General features: G+C 35.5%; 1 protein-coding gene across 4 annotated transcripts in view; it reads left to right on the top strand.

The window, feature by feature from the left end:
- The window catches only part of ETFA (electron transfer flavoprotein subunit alpha), a 76,925-nt gene that overhangs the window by 38,171 nt on the left and 21,356 nt on the right, over positions 1–17,398 (top strand). Inside the window, exon 10 of one of the 4 annotated variants that reach the window (XR_006598703.1) lies at positions 13,154–13,271. The exons of the other annotated variants lie outside the window; for them this stretch is intronic. The gene's annotated coding sequence lies outside the window, so the exon portion shown is untranslated. The remainder of the gene's footprint in view (positions 1–13,153; positions 13,272–17,398) is intronic. 4 annotated transcript variants of the gene reach the window in all.

Here is a 17,398-nt window from a genome sequence, read left to right as displayed (position 1 = left end):
AACACACATACACATACAGGAAAAAAAAAAATAGAGCATTGTTGAGCTGTGGGACAACTTTAACAGGCCTGCTATATGTATGATTGGAACAGCAAAACTCTTTGAGGAAATAATGACCATAAAAGTTTTAAATTTGATGAAGTCTGTAAACCCACAGATCTCAGAAGCTCAGCAAACCCCAAGAACAGTAAACATGACAGAAACTGCAAGGCACATCATAATCAAATCGATTAAAGATTGATAAAAAAGTTCTTAAAAGCAGTAAAGAGACAAATGTGATTTAAATGCTCTAATCAAAGAGCAGAGACTGTCAGAATGTATAAAAAGCAAGACCTCATCTATGGCAATCCTAGTAATTGATAGAATAACTAGACCAAGAAATTCAGTAAGGGCATGAAGAGTATTTAGGCCAGGGGTCAGCATACTTTATCTGTAAAGAGTTTAATAAAGCAAATACTTTTTGTTTTATGGGTCATAGAATGTCTCTTGTAACTATTTAACTCTACTGTTGTATAGCAAACTTAGCCATAGACAGATCAGTAAATGAATGAATGTGGCTGTATTTCAGTAAAACTTTATGTATGGAAACAGACAGCAGTCCACATGTTCAACATTTACAGAACAGTGAGCCACATATCTTTCAGTACTTTTATGCTGGGACTCCAGTTACACATATTTTAAATATCTTTATATTCTTCCACAGGTTATGGAAGTTCTGTTCATTCTTTTTCATCATTTTCCCTCTGTTCTTCAGATTGGGTAATTTCTGTTGGTCTACCATCAGGTCACTGACTCCTCTATAATTTTTAATTTGCTGTTAAAACCATCTAGAGAATTTCTTATTTTTGATTTTATATGTTTCAGTTCTAGATTTACATTTGGCTCTTTCTATAATTTTAATTTCTCAGCTGAGATTTCTTATCTGTGTAATCATTGCAGATATCTTTTCCTTTACATCCTTGATCATACTTAAAATAGCTGCTTTAAAATCTTTGTGTGCTAGTTCTAAAATTTAGGTTATTTCAAGGTTGCCCTTTGATTGTATTTTCGCATTTTCCTGTTTCATTATTTGTGTGGTACAATGGTTCTCAAAATTTTTGTCTTAGGATTCCTTTTAAAAATTGAGAGCTCTCAGAGCTTTTGTTTATTTGGGTCATACCTGTTGATACTTATGGTATTAGAAATTCAAACAGAAAATTTTTAAAAATTTGTTGGAAAATAATAAAATCATTTTTCATAATATAAATAACATTTGGGTTAAAAAAACCAAATCTTCCAAAACAAAAATAAATTTAATGGGAATAGTTGCATTGCTTTACATTTTTGGCTTCATATTTGGTTTAATAGAAAATTACTAGAATCTCATTTCTGCTTCCAGTATGTTTTTTTTATATTAGTCTGATTGAAGTATATGAAGAAAATCCACCATCACACAGATATATAAAGTTGGAAAAGAAGGGAATATTTTAATAGCCTTTTCAGAAAATTGTGGATATTCTTCTTTTATACTACACCAAAATTTGACAAGTAGTAATTTCTTAAAGGTTATTTGCAATGTGGAATACAAAACCATTTGATGAACTTTTCATATTTTTATATTAAAATCCATTGGTCTGTATTGCGCTTTGAATAGATGTTTTACCATCTTGTAACATCATGCATGGTTCATTTAGAAAATACAGGCATATCTTGTTTTATTGTGTTTTGCTTTATTGTGCTTCACATATATTATGTTTTTTTTTTTAAATAAATTAATGGTTTTTGGCAACCTTGCATTGAGGAAGTCTATGAACACTATTTTTTCAACAACATTTGCTCACTTTGTGTCTCTGTGTCACATTTTGATTATTCTTGTGATATTTCCAAGTTTTTCATTATTTTTGTATTTGTTATGCCAATCTGTGATCAGAGATCTTTGATGTTATTATTGTAATTGTTTTGGGGTACCATCACCTCACCCATATAAGGCAGTGAATTTAATCGATGAATGTTTATCACACAGAATACTAAAAAGATGTGTACTCAAAGGCCACGATTTAAAAAACTAATAATTTGCTTCATCATGAACAATCTTAAGTGAAACCAGCTTTTTTATTTTTAAAGTTTTTTAAACTGAGTATGTGGCCATGAAGAATGCAGTGACAACTAGTTCAGTTTGGTGCAGCTATCTTGATTAATGCTAAGGCAGCAGCATTTTGACCCACTATTGTTTTTTGCATCATCAGTACAAAAGTCAATACAGTTTTTCCAGGATAAATAATGAGATTCAAAAAAGTTATTTAACACTGGTTATTTAATTTAGCACCATTTTTGTTGCCAACCATTCACATAAAGGAATTCTTTGATGATTAGTTGTTATTGATTCTGGACAAACAGAACTAAACACAAAACTCAAACTCCAAACTCTGTCTTCTCTTTTAGTTACCAGCCAGGTTACTTAAAAGCCATCTCACACATGTCGAATGCAGGCATCACCAGAGTTTTGAGCATGGTATATATGCAGTCTGTGATTCTCTGGATTTTTTTCCTTCCTTCTCAGCTAATGTGGCAGCCACAAATTCTGTTTCTGTGTTTCCTTAACTGGTAAGACTGCAGGTTTCCATCCAAAGTGACTACTTTCTGACTAGCTTTTATCCCCTGTGGGAAATCTGGAAATGCCCCAAGGGAGAAAATAGATGTATAAGGTAAGCCCATCTTATTATGCCTCCCTCCCCTACAGAATTCTGCCTTCTCCAGTGCTGCCTGTCTTGTCTCCAGTGCACTTAAACAGTTGCTGTCTGTATTTTCAGGAGGTTTTAGAGTTTTTCTCTGCAGGAGGATTAGTCTGATACAAGCTATTCATTCCCTCAGGGCCATAAGCAGGAGTTCTAAGGCCCAGAATTGAATGCATTATTTCACATGTGCTCTGATGAGTACAGAGTTGGATTATTATCTTCCTGAATAATATTTTAATTAATGCTACTTAATATTACATTAGGTTTTTGGCAGCCATATCCCACTGTTGGCATGTATTACACTTGTGGACATCCAAAATCTTAGTCTTCTCCTTCGCCCGTATTTTATTGCCAACCATGTCTCCCTTATCTAATAATAATAAAGTATTCCTTTGTGTTTAAAGCTGAACTGTTACTTTATTAAATTTGGGTTTTTGTTCTCAACCATTGGAAACCTCTTGAATCTTTTTTTTTAATTCTTTTTTTTTTTTACTGTTTCTTATTTTTGAGAGAGAGACACACACACACACAACAGAGCCTGAGCGGGGGACGGACAGAAAGAGAGGGAGACACAGAATCTGAAGCAGGCTCCAGGCTCCCAGCTGTCAGCACAGAGCCTGACACAGGGCTGGAACCCACAAACCATGAGATCATGACCTGAGCTAAAGTTGGACACTTAACCAACTGAGCCACCCAGGCGCCCCGAAGCCTCTTGAATCTTTTAAAGCTTGTTTTTTTCTATTCACATTCCGGTCAACTTTATATTCTTTGAAGATCCTGTGTTCTATTTTGTTGCTATTTTGTATAGCTATGGAAAGCATCACCACAGTTTTCTCTGATGAAAATAGTAAGAAGTTCCCTATTCAGGTAAGGGGACACAAAGGCAAATTTTGTTATCCTCACAAAACACTTTTACTTTTGTTTTTGATTATTTGAGAAAATGTAAAATGCCCAGAAAATGCCATGAATTTAGTTATACTATTAAATACATTTTTATTTTATCATTCACAGCAGTTTATACCATATAGATATGGAAGATTATTGAGTGTGTGTGTGTGTGTGTGTCGCATGTTTATGGATTCATGCTTCCTGCAAGAATTAAGAATTTAGACCGAGGGATAGGGAACCACTGGTTCAGCTTACTGTTGCAACAAAGACTTCCATATTCCTCTTTATTTTTTAATTAACTTTATATTTGGAAGTAATTTCAAACTTAGAAAAAGTTGAAAATTAAAAATAGTACAGTATAGGGGTGCCTGGGTGGTTCAGTTGGTTAAGCGTCCGACTTTGGCTCAGGTCGTGATCTCACAGTTGGTGGGTTTGAGCCCTGCATCGGGCTCTGTGTTGACAGCTCAGAGCCTGGAGCCTGCTTCGGATTCTGTGTCTCTCTCTCTTCTCTCTGCTCCTCTCCCACTCATGCTCTGTCTCTCAAAAATGAATAAACATTAAAAAAATAAAAAGAATAGTACAGTACATATGTATATACACATATATACACAAATTTTCCCTGAACATGCGACAGTAACATCATGACCCCTAAATATTTCAGTGTGTATTTCCTAAGAAAGAAATATTTTTTTATATAACCAAAGTATAAAGTATATTTGGATTTTGTCAGCTTAAATTCTAATTCCAAGTTTCTATATTATAATGGGATATTCCAACTTTATCATTTAGCTTAGTAACCTTCATTATACTACTGTCCCATCTCCATATGGAATCCAGTTTAGAGTCAAGTATTGCATTTAGTTGCTATAGCTCTTTAGCCTTTAGTCTCATGGTTGTAGTAAGGAATAACTCTCACTTCTTATTTAGCCTCAGTCTTAGGCAGGCCCTCTGTACCCAGACCTCAGGGCTGGGGCTTTCTTACTCCTGTTCCCCACCCCTCTACATGTAGCCAAACTCTGCCTTTTGTCTCTTGCAGGGAGGTACTGGGTGGCATTTTGGTCTTGAGATAACTTAGGTGGAAGATAGAGTTTGGAGATACGTAAGAAAATAAATTTTATTCTGTCCATTTGCTAGAGCTAGTCTGTAAGTTTGGCACTAGGCTTTTTAGGAGCCGGTTCATATTGGGAAACAAGATCAGTGTCCTGATTTACAGTGTCCCTAAGGTAAAAATAAACTAATTGCACATGGGAAGCGTAATTTGGCCTGTTATCAAGATCAGAGAGAGATATTTATCCCTTGAGCCCTCATAAAGAGGACACTATTGATTAACATCCTCAACAATACTTTTACTATAAATAGGACAGTGGTTTCATAGGGTGTTTTTTTAATAATGTCCCTCAGTGTCAGCCAGTTGCCTAATATTTTAGGTACAGTTCTGTAAGGAGCCAGAATTATTTGGTTTGGGGCTTGCTGGTGTGGTTTTCCCAGCATAAAATTTCAGAGTAGTGATTTAGTTGTAGAACTCTTCTTCAGATGAAATCTTCTCAGGAAGCCCCATGAGTAGCAGGGAAAGTGGAAATGAAGTGGGGTGGTATAACCAAGAGGGCTGCTAACATAGCCCTTTCCTTTTTCCTGAAAAGGTCTCTATGGCCCCTCTGCAGAATAACTAAAGCCCTGAGCACATTTTAAAAAATCACTTGTCCATGAAAAACTGGATTGCATAGCCTCATATAGTTTTCCACAAATAGATCTACCTGAAATGAATTTTGATTTTGCCCTCTGTTAGCGTATGTCAATATTACGTTGTACCAATTTTTCAAGCTCTTTATTTAGTATTATTTCCCCTATTCTCAGGCACTGATCTTTCTCCTTCTACTTCAGAAGTCAACTTGTTCTCCCTATAAAAGCAAAACAATACAACTTACCTTTATACATCAAAGAAAGAGGTGAGCCCTTTCTAATTTAATGCTAATCTCTCTAACCTGTCCTTGGATTCCATAAATTCCTACCTCCTTCAGGATAGTCCATTATTTACTCCCATGGTCTGGATTCAGAACCTCTCTGTCTCTACTGGCTCATTTTCATAATCTTTTTTTTTTTTTAATTTTTATTCATTTTTGAGAGAGGGGGTCAGAAGGGGCAGAGAGAGCAAGAAAGAGAATCCCAAACAGTCTCTGCCTGTCAGCTCAGAGCCCCATGTGGTGCTCGAACCCACAGAATGTGAGATCATGACGAGCTGAAATCATGAGTTGGATGCTTAATAGACTGAGCCACCCAGGCGCCCCTCCTTTTTATAATCTTAAAAAATAAAATTCAGGGCTCCTGGGTGGTGCAGTCGGCTGACCATCAGACTTTGGTTCAGCTCATGATCTTACATTCGTGAGTTTGAGCCCTGCATTGGGTTCTGTGCTTACAGCTCAGAGCCTGGAGCCTGCTTTGTATTCTGTGTCTCCCTCTCTGTCTGCCCCTCCCCTGCTCACGCTCTGTCTCTCTCTGTCTCTCAAAAATTTTTTTAAAAAGTTAAAACAAAAAAAAATCCTTTGTCTTCCCAACAGCCTCTTTTCCCCACTAAGCTATCACCCATTTCATCTCTCTTGTCAGGCTAAGCTTAAAAAAGTAGCTTAATCCACTTTGCTTCCCATTCTTTTCTATTCATTTTTAAAATATGCATATATAAAAATAATATAGTAAACACCTTTGTTTTTACTACTAAATTAAAAAATATTATAATACAGTTGAAACCCCTGTGTACTCTTTCTTTAATATATATGCTTCCCTTCTCTCAAAAAGTAACCATTACCCTAAATTTGGTGATGGTGATTTCATACATCTCACTTTTACTGTGTATCTACAGTTCCCTAAACAGTCTGTAGCTGAACTTTTCAACTTGAGTACTATGAATGATTTACAAGTGTGACGAGATGTTGATCCTCTCAGCCTTTGGAACAGGAGACATTATGACTAGCCGGTTTTGTAGCCCAGTGCATCATACAAATGGTACCATTTTCTGTGTGCCATGTTGTAAAAAAGTTGAGAAACACTGATAGGTAATATTGTTTTGTATACATTTTGAAAACATTATATCAACAGCATACTGTATGTGTTCTTTATGTTTTTAAGTCTCATGTTTGAGATTCTTCCATTTTAATTCAGGTGAAGGTTTTTCATTTGTGTTTCATTGATGTATGGTATTCTGTTATATAAATATATCACACTTCACCCATTTTCCTACTAATGGATGCTTATTTAGGTAGTCTATAATTTCTGCTGTTATAAATACTGTTCCTTGAAGATTCTTCTGGCTCCTTGTATGTTAATGTTTCCCCAGAGAAGTGTGCCTGAGAGTGAAACTGCTCGATTACCGAAATGAAGTGTTCACCAAAGTGGCTGTTTACACTTACCAGCAGTTTATAAAACTTACCTTCTCCCATCCTCTTTGAACTTTGGTATTTTTGGTTTTTTAAAGTTTTGTGGTTCTGGAGATAGATGGTAGTTCTGGAGATAGCAGTGATGGTTTGCATGACAAGGCAAGTATACTTAATGCCACAGAACTATGCTTAGCAGTGATTAAAATGGTAAATTTTATGTTATGTATACTTTGCCACAATTGTTTTAAAAAAAGCTTTGCTAGTCTAATGGGCATGAATCTCAGTTTTTTATTTGCTTTTCCCTGATACTAGTGAGGTATCTTTATATTCTAAATTCCATTAATTTTTTTTTTTCTCTCTGAATTTCCTGTTCCTATCTTTTGCCCATTTTTCTATTGAATTGTTCTTATCAACTCTTGGAAGTTTTTAATATCTTTTGGATACTAATCTTTTGGTTATGTGTGTCGCATACATGTTCTCAGTTTTTAGCCATCTTTTTCTTTATATCTTTTGATAAACAGAAGCTTTTAATTTTAATGTGGTTCAACTTATTGTTTCCTTTTTTGGTATCTACTGTCTGTATTGTGTTTAAGAACTATTTTGGGGCGCCTGGGTGGCTCAGTCAGTTAAGCATCTGACTTCAGCTCAGGTCATGATCTCACAGTCCGTGAGTTCAAGCCCCGCGTTGGGCTCTGCTGACAGCTCAGAGCCTGGAGCCTGTTTCAGATTCTGTGTCTTCCTCTCTCTCTGACCCTCCCCCATTCATGCTCTGTCTCTCTCTGTCTCAAAAATAAATAAATGTTAAAAAAAAAGATTTTTTTTAAAAAGAAGTATTTCCTGGAGCGGCTGGGGGGCTCAGTCGGTTAAGCGTTCGAGTTTGGCTCAGGTCATGATCTCACAGTTCATGGGTTCAAGCCCCACATGGGGCTCTGTGCTGACAGCTCGGAGCCTGGAGCCTGCTTTGGATTGTGTGTCTTCCTCTCTCTCTGCCCCTCCCCTGCTCGTTCTCTGTCTCTCTCAAAAGTAAATAAACATTAAAAAAATATATTTCCTAAGACAAGGTATTATGATACTCACCTGTATGTGTTTTGAAAACTTTTAAAATTTGCTTTTCACATTTTAGTTTATAATCTACTTGGTTTTATTTTATTTTTTCTTAAAAAAATTTTTTTAATGTTTTTATTTATTTTTGAGACAGAGAGAGACAGAGCATGATCAGGGGAGGGGCAGAGAGAGAGGGAGACATAGAATCCAAAGCAGGCTCCAGGCTCTGAGCGGTCAGCACAGAGCCCAACACGGGGCTTGAATTCACGGACTGTGAGACTGTGACCTGAGCTGAAGTCGGACGCCCAGCTGACAGAGCCACCTAGGCGCCTCTACTTGGTTTTATTTTGATGTTTGGTGTGAAGTAGGTGTTCAGTTTTTTCCTTGTATGACTAATCTCCTCCTCCACTGATCTCTAGTGTTACCTCTTACAAGTTTATATAGCACACAAGTCTATTTCTGGGCTCTCTGTTCTGTTCTGTCAGTCAGTGGTTTATCATTGTACCTGTACTGTATCTAAAGCTTTAGTAATAAAATTATGTAGTTGGGCAGTATCCCTTTTCCCCATTCTTCTCCAGAATGGTCTTAGCTGTTCTTGGCTCTCTGCCTTTCTCTTGCAGTTTTAGAATTAGTTTGTCAAACTCCACAGTTGAAGTTTTGATTGGAAATGTAGGTTGTTTTGCCCAAATTTAGTGTGATTCTTGCTATTGTGTAGTTATTGAAAATTCAGAGAACCTTTAAATGATAAGAATTCACCAAAGTTTTCGACATAATATAAAATATTTAAAACACCAATTACTTAGTTGTTTCACACTTACTAAACTCATTATTTAGTATGTTTCTGGACAGAAGGCAGTGATACTGGATGGTATCAAATATTTCTTCTGCATTGCTCCAAACATGTATGAATTGTTATATGAATAAATAATGAAAGATTTGCTAAAGGCAGATAATTCTTAGTTAATAACCAACGCCATATAATATACTGATTGAGGACTTTCCCAGGTGAGATTTGGTCATGAGAATTAGGAGAATTCAGTGGTGAGTCAGGGTGCATGGGAGGAGTTGGTAAAGGGGCTCACATTCAGATGCTGAGAGGTGATGGACAGTTTTCTTGTCTCCTAAGACTCCAGAAATAGATGCTGTGAATCATTGTCCAAAGCCAGGTAAGCAACAAGATTAAAAAAATCTCAAAATGGATATCTCTTTGTGTTCCCATTAATTGTAGTTATACAGTGTGAACATAAGATACGATCCTGTCAAATAGCTGAGATATAACTGTTGAGTGGACACAAAAGTCTCTGAGATTCATAAGCACTTTACATGTGCACTCATGCAAATTCATTATTATTCTGTAAAAAAATTTATTTGAATAGTGAGTTCTGGATTTAAAAAGTACAAGTTGTAACAAATATTCAGGCAGCAAAAATTCAAGTGAACTTATGGATGCATAGATTCAATGGGGGTGAGTTGACATCTTTGCAATATTTTGTCTTCTATACAACACCATGATTTTATTTCTCCATTCAAATAGTTTTATAATTTCTTTATAAATGTATACAGATAAATAAGGAATGCTATTGATGTTTATATATTGCTTTCATTAACTTATCTGTAGATTCTTGGGTGTTGTACATGCATAGTCATGTCTTGTCTTCTGGAAATAATGAAATTTTGTCTTATCCTTTTGTTTGATTTTTTTTTTTTTTTTGGTGCTGTGTCAGCTATTAACCTGGACATTGTTAATAGAAGTGATTAAGAAAAACAAGAAACAGAAGTTTTCTATAATAGTGTCATATAATTATTGCTTACTTGCTTGCTTGCTTGTATAACCTTGGACAAATCACTTCTGTGTACCACAGTTTTCTCAACTGTATAATGGTGATAATAGTCTCTATCTCATGGTAAATAGTAAAGATAGAATAAGTAATATGTAAAACACTTAAAACCATACCTCACATATAGTACAAGTGCTATGTGTTGGCTATTTTTATAATTATAAATCCTTGTTTGCGAAGAGATTTTTTGTTTTGAAATCATGAACAGATATTGAAATCTTATTTCTATAACTCATATTTGGCAGTCTCATTGGATTTTGTTAGGACATTAATTAATATTTGTTGAGCTTAGTAGAGTGTCAGACTTAAACTATGACTAGAATTTAATTTGGCTTTTTAAGGCTTGGCATATTTATTGGTACTTCCCGTTTTACGTTTTTCTCTGAATTGCCTTTTAGAAGCTCTGTTTGACTTTATGTCCTATCCATCCAAACATATAGGCTTATTGCAGTCATTAAAGAATCTGTTATCTACTGCCAGGGAAATATGTTTTTACACTTAGTGCAACTTCTTAGTGGAAGTAGATTACTTTGTATTTTGGTATTTTACTAACAGATCAGTGGTCTGTTTATAACTCTGAGAGTAGGGGAATAGTTACTAGGTGAAGAAGCAGTTTGGGGGAATTTACCAAAACAAGAAATTTTGTTTTGGGGGTTCTGTTTTGAAAATTCATTTATGCTGAAAAAGTCTGTGTAGGAGCAAACTTTATATAGAGTTATTTGTATACAGCTGGGACTGAATTTATGGACTGCTTTTCTGACTTGCTAAAAAGCTAAAGATTGACAAGCCCTTTCGTACTGCATTATCCAGCTTGGCTTTTAACTCCAAGAGAACTGTGTTCACAAATTGATGCTCTATTCCTTTGGGGTTGGTATAGAAGCATTAAATTGTACTAAAATATTCATATGTGAGTGCATTTAGCTGAAAGCAATTGATGTTCTATTCCCAAGAGGGCAAAGAGAAATGGTGTATGGACCTGCAGTCCAGAAAACACCCTAAGCATGCTTCTTAAAGGTAATTACGTGGCCAGGATGATCAGAGTCCTTACAGTGAAGCTTAAAATGACAAAGGAGAAGTTGTAGAATTTATAAACTGAGGTTAATATGTATAAATTGTTCAGTTGTGCAACAGTTAAAAACTTAATTGGTAAAAATTAGTTCTAATTACATCTTTGAGTTCAAATTATAGCTTTGATTTATTTTCTTAGCTTATTTTCTGATTTTTATTAGACTGATTTCTTTAAACATTTATTCCCAAAGACCAAGATCAGTGAAGTTTTTTATTCATTACTATTTTATATATGAGGTTGAAATTTTTAACTTTTGGAGAGTCTTGAGCTCTTTTTACATGTATAACTGTTTAAAAGCATGCCACTGTTATGATAAACTGACATGTCTTGTAGGCAGTCAATCTAATTTAACAACTGGCATGAAAATCAATAAGAGTAGACAGATCTTTGTTGCTTTGTTGTAGCTATCTTTGTGTGCTAACTTGGAAAGAATAAAACTATTCTAAATTTCTATTTTTATTCTAATTGTATTTTTGGTTCTTTCATGTAAAAGCTAATTTATTTTCTCATGTATAGTTTCAGATGTGATAAACATGCACACAAATGTCAGAGAACATAAGACATTGTAAATTAAATAAAATGGAGAATCGATCATTTAGCATACATACTTCTGTCCTTGTGTTCACTTTAGGGCCAAAGATAATTGAGCACTAAAATCTTGTACAAAAGAACATTTGAATGACTTAATCTAATATCATTCTATATTAATATTAACTGAACTTAGTCTGAAAAGGAATTTGGGAAATGGTGTTTGGGACAGAAGAATGTATTCCATTTCCTTTTTTGTTTTTTTAAAGTTTATTTTAGAGAGAGCATGTGGATGAGCTGGGGAGGGGCAGAGAAAGAGAGAATCCCAAGCAGGCTCTGAGCTGTCAGTGCAGAGCCCAACATGGGGCTCCATCTCAGTGAGATCATGACCTGAGCCGAAAACCAAGAGTCAGTTGTGTAACCGACTGAACCACTCAGGCGTCCCCTCCATTTCCTTAAAGTGGGGTTACTTAGAGGGTCTCTGGTTAGGTTGGATGAATAGTAAATTTATTATTTTCTTACAGGTACTTTCTTTTTCCATATTATTAGTGCCACTAAAAGTCTTATAACTTTAGAAAGTACTTCAAAGAGTCTTTGTGTAACTTGGGCTGAACTTTACAACTCTGGTTGCTTTTTTTTTTATCTTAAAAAAAATTTTTTTAACGTTTACTTATTTTTGAGAGAGAGGCAGTGTGAGCAGGGGAGGGACAGAGAGAGAGAGGGAGACACAGAATCTGAAGTAGGCAACAGGCTCTGAGCTGTCAACACAGAGCCTGATGTGGGTTTCAAACCCACAAACCACAAGATCATGACCTGAGCTGAAGTCAGGCACTTAACCAACTGAGCCACCCAGGCGCCCCTAACTTTTACTTTTTAGAACAGTTTTAGCTTTACAGAAAATTTGCAAAGAAACTACAGAGAATTCCTATAAATCTTGTACTTGGTTTCCCTATTATATTTCTTTAACATTATGTGAACTATTTATTTTTTATAATTGTCAAGACCACAAGATTCTAGAACTTAAGTTTTTTGAAGATGGAGAATTATGTGAAGGCTTCTGTCAAGGTGATAACTTTCTAATAACTTTTTTATTATGGTATAAAATCTAATAAAATCTGCCATTTCAACCATTTTTGAGTGTACAATTCAGTGGTATTAATTACATTTACAGTGTCATGCAACCATCACCACTATCTATTGTCCAAAATTTTCATCACCCCAAACTGAAACTGTATACCCATTAAGTGGTAACTCTCCATTGCCTAACCCCCACCCCTGTTTCTGGTAATCTCTGTGTACTTTATGTCTCTGTGATTCTTGCCTATGCTAGGTATTTCAAGGAGGTGGAATCATATAATATTTGCCCTTTTGTGTCTTATTTCATTTAGCATGATTTCAGATTTCATTTATGTTGTAGCATGTATTAGAATTTCATTTCTTTCTATGGCTGAAAAATATTCCAGTAATCTTCCATGAACATTTTGTTTATCCATTTATCTGCTGGTGGGTATTAGGTTGGTTTGTTTTCACCTTTTGCCTATTGTGAATAATGGTGCTATGAACATTCACATACAAGTATCTGTTTGAGTCTGTTTTTAGTTGTTTTGAGTATACATCTAAGAGTAGGATTGCTGGGTCTTATGGTAATTCTGTGTTTAGCTTTTTGAGGAACCTTCAAACTGTTTTCCTCTGGTTACTTTATAGCTCTCATGAGGTCCTGGGCATAGAAGTTACCTTAAGAATTTTAGAGTAAAGATCAAGAAATCCTGTGCAGAAGCAATGGCCTAACTCTTCTTAGTAGTTTTAGGAAAGCGGCAGCTTGGTAAGTGAAAAGAATACTGCCTGGAGGTCAGGTTCTGGTGCCATCTCTGTTTTGTGGACCTCAATTTTTTCATTGATACAATAAAGTGATTACATAGATAATCTTAGAGATGCTTTACTACTCCAAAATTCTATGTATGTATATATAATTTAGCATGTTCTGACTTAGATCAACTAAAACCTTGCTGACAAAAAATTTTATAGTCAGATTTCTTACTTGACCTGCTAAAATGCAAAGGTCTGTAATAGACTGATTGTATATCTAAGTGTTTTGATGGCATATACCCAAATATTTCAATGTAAATTAATCACCTGAATAATTTTAGTAAAGTATATAATAATATTCACTTTTTCTGGCTTATATTTAAACTTGCATTGCAAGTCACAATGCAGTTGATGTTCTTATTTTCTAAAAAAAATCTTTTAACTTTGCATTTGAGCAAATGGGTTATTAAATTTATATTTTGAACTAAATAGGTGTATAATGAAGTATATGCTAGTGGTATAATTTGTCATCTGCTTTGGACATATTGTAACTAAGCTGTTGTGAAGAAGACATTTACTTGGCTTCTTCTGGGGAGAAAAGGTAGGCCGGAGAAAGAATATAGAAGTACTTATGTCTAAAGATGAATTTAGGATTTCAAAGAATCTTTGTCTAAAAAATCCAAGCTATATATTCTGTGCCTGGTAAACACCAAGTCCATCACATTCATGTGAGGAACCTTCAGAGGCTACATGAAGACTGTTACTTTTTTTCCTAAATGGGCTTTCTGGCTTTGCTTCTAAGCCTTTCCCATTAGGTTATTTAGAACCAGATACTGACTTCATTGAAAACTGGATCAAAGTTTTTATCTGAAAGTATTGGCTAGTTTTTAGTACATGTTGTATAAACATTGTCAACAACAATTAAGAAATAATTTCCAACTCTTGCCTCTTCTGTGAGTCAGTCTCTGACGGACTTGTAGCTAGTCTGTGTTTATGGAGGGCCTGCAAATTCCAATTGATATGCAAGTGGTTGGTAGAGAGAGGAATGTAAAAGATGTAGCTTATGTCCCTTCTCAGAATATGAAACTTATAGCTGTTGTACTAACTGATATCTTTAATAACATGGGATAAAAATTGTTAGCTAAAATTGATAGTACTTTTTTATATATAAACTTCAGTTTATATATAACTTAAGTTTATATATAAGTTAGCTGTTCATTTCATCTCATCTTGTGTTAGTGTTTTTTCTCTAAGGTAAATATGCTCACTGCACTTTTATAGACTAGTGGCTTCAGTTGAAGCATATTACCAGTACTGTCATAATATTCAGTTATTTCTGGTGTAGTAGAAAATGTACTGAATTTAATATTAAAGTACTTGGGTCAAGAAGCTGGCTTTTTATAGGTACACTATATGTATAACCTTGAACAACACACCAAGCCTGCCTGAGCCTGTGCTTTCTCTTCTATAAAATGGGAATACTTTTTAAAAAATTTTTTATTAAAAAAATTTGTATAAATGTTCATTTATTTTTGAAGAAGAGTGTGAGTAGCGGAGGGAGAGAGGGAGATATAGAATCTGAAGCAGGCTCCAGGCTCTGAGCTGTCAGCACAGAGCCTGATGTGGGGCTCGAACTCGTGAACCATGAGATCATGACCTGAGCCGAAGTCAGATGCTTAACCGACTGAGCCACCCCGGTGCCCCTAAAGTAGGAATAATTTCTATCCCATAGAGTTATTGTTATAGTTAAGTGAGATAATGTATGTAAGGTACACCATGGAACTCTAATGATTAGTATACCATCTTGACTCCTGATAAAACCTGAGGTAGTCCTAGTATAGGAGCATTGTCTAATGGCTGGGACATACCTTCAGCTTTAAACCAAGAGTATGGGTAATGTCCTCCATTCATGTTAAAACTCAGTTTAGCCATAATCCTGCCTGAGAACTTCATAATATAGGCAGAGAACTGTTGGAGAAAAGACCCATAGATAGTTGTGCCTTGTGTTTTGGAGCCTCTTCCAAAAAGAAAAGAAGCTTAACACAATTTGGCAAACAGAGGAAATAGTTTGGCCTTATAAATGAGCAACAGGATGAAATACAGCAATATTAATGCACAGGAGACTTGCAGTAATTAGAAAATATAGTTTGGTGAATCTACTTCTCAGAGATATTCATTATTTGCTATGATAAATTCCATTTAATTCCTAACATGGCATTTGTCCTCTATTTGTGTGTTGTGTTTTAGCTGTAACAGTTGCTGTTTAAGATAATGCCTCTGTAGTCTTCTAAATAAGAAGGTTGAGAAAGCATTTGTTATCTTGTAAAACTGTTGTCCTATCTGCGACAGTCTTAGGGGTATTGTTTTTGAGCACGTAATATTGGATCTCTGAACTCTGGAATTGCTTTTATGTTCCTTCCCTAGCTCTGGAAAAGGAGGCTGTTGGTAGAAAAGAAGTTTTAAACCTGATTTTTAAAGAGATGAAGCAAGGGTGCCTTTGTGGCTCAATAGGTTGAGCGTCCGACTTTGGCTCCCGTCATGAACTTGCAGTGCGTGAGTTTGAGCCCCGTGTTGGTATCTGTGCTGACAACTCAGAGCCTGGAGCCTGCTTTGGATTCTGTGTCTCCCTCTCCCTCTGTTCCTCCCCCCTTGGCACTCTGACTCTCTCAAAAATAAATAAAGATTTTTAAAAAATTATTTTTAATTTGCTTAAAAAAATAAAGAGATGAAGCAATGTTGGCTCAGCTTCTCTGCCCTGAAAGCTTCTAATTAAACTAATATATTCTTATTTTGTATAAACAAAAAAGTAAATGTTTACACCTTTCCTTTCTACTTTATTTATTTATTTATTTATTTATTTATTTAATTTTATTTATTTTTTTTATTTTTGGGACAGAGAGAGAGCATGTACGGGGGAGGGGCAGAGAGAGAGGGAGACACAGAATCGGAAACAGGCTCCAGGCTCTGAGTCATCAGCCCAGAGCCCGACGCGGGGCTCGAACCCACAGACCGCGAGATCGTGACCTGGCTGAAGTCGGACGCTTAACCGACTGCGCCACCCAAGCGCCCTCTACTTTTTTTAAAGTAAAGCAGATCTGAAGTTGCTATAGGCAGAATACTGCCCAATTCCAGGAAAAAGTGAATGTATGAGTTTATATCATAAAACTCATGTAATTTCAATTTCATATATATATGTTTTACATAGCCAATATGGGTCTTGGTATTGAAACTGGGGAATGTATCTCTCTATATTAAGATTGTGTTCGAATTTTGCAAAGAAATTTACCCCAACTTTCTAAACCAGTCTAGGAAGTTGGGCGAATTTCTAGCTTTACAGCTAGTGCTAAATGCAATAAAGAAACTAATAGGTATCAATGAAAAGAAATTTTTCCAATATATTATCCCAGAAGAATTGTATCAAATTAATAACTTCCTTGAGATGCTGGTAGTTGCCGCTTTAAAGTGGAATTTAGGGGTGCCTGGGTGGCTGAGTCAATTGACTCTTGATTTTGACTCAGAGCATGATCCCAGTGTCATGGGATTGAACCCTGCATCAGGTTCCATGCTGCGCATGGAGCCTGCCTGAGACTCTCTCTCTCTCTCTCTCTCTCTCTCTCTCTCTCTCTGCCCCTCTCCCCCACTCTCTCTCTCTCAAAATAAAAAAAATAATAAAAAGTAAAGTGGAATTTAGATAATAGTTGGCTGTCCTTTGCCTTCTACTTTAGAGATTTAGTGATCATTTAGTAATAATAACATTAATAATAACACCAAACATATTTTGAACACTATACATGCACTGTGTTATTTAATAATCACAACAGTTGTATTAGCTGCAGTTATTTATCTCCATTTTGCACATGAGGGGATTGAGATTTTGAGAGGTTAAATAATTTGCCTGAAAACAGATGGTAGGGAAGAGTTAAGATCTGAACCCATCTCTCCCTGATCTTTCTTATTTAGTTATATTAGTGATTGAATAAATGTAGTGGTTTTGTGTTGTGTACTTACGCATTTCAACTTTCTTGAGTTGAGATCTTAGCTCGTTAATTTTCTATCCTTGTTTCCTAATATAAAAAAATTTTTAAGTTATAAATTGTTTTTTTGTTTTTGTTTTTTTGTATTACTTTAGCTACATCCTACAGG

This window comes from Felis catus, chromosome B3 (assembly GCF_018350175.1).
Source record: "Felis catus isolate Fca126 chromosome B3, F.catus_Fca126_mat1.0, whole genome shotgun sequence".
NCBI lineage: Eukaryota > Metazoa > Chordata > Mammalia > Carnivora > Felidae > Felis > Felis catus.
This window is presented reverse-complemented; position numbering and strand designations above follow the sequence as displayed.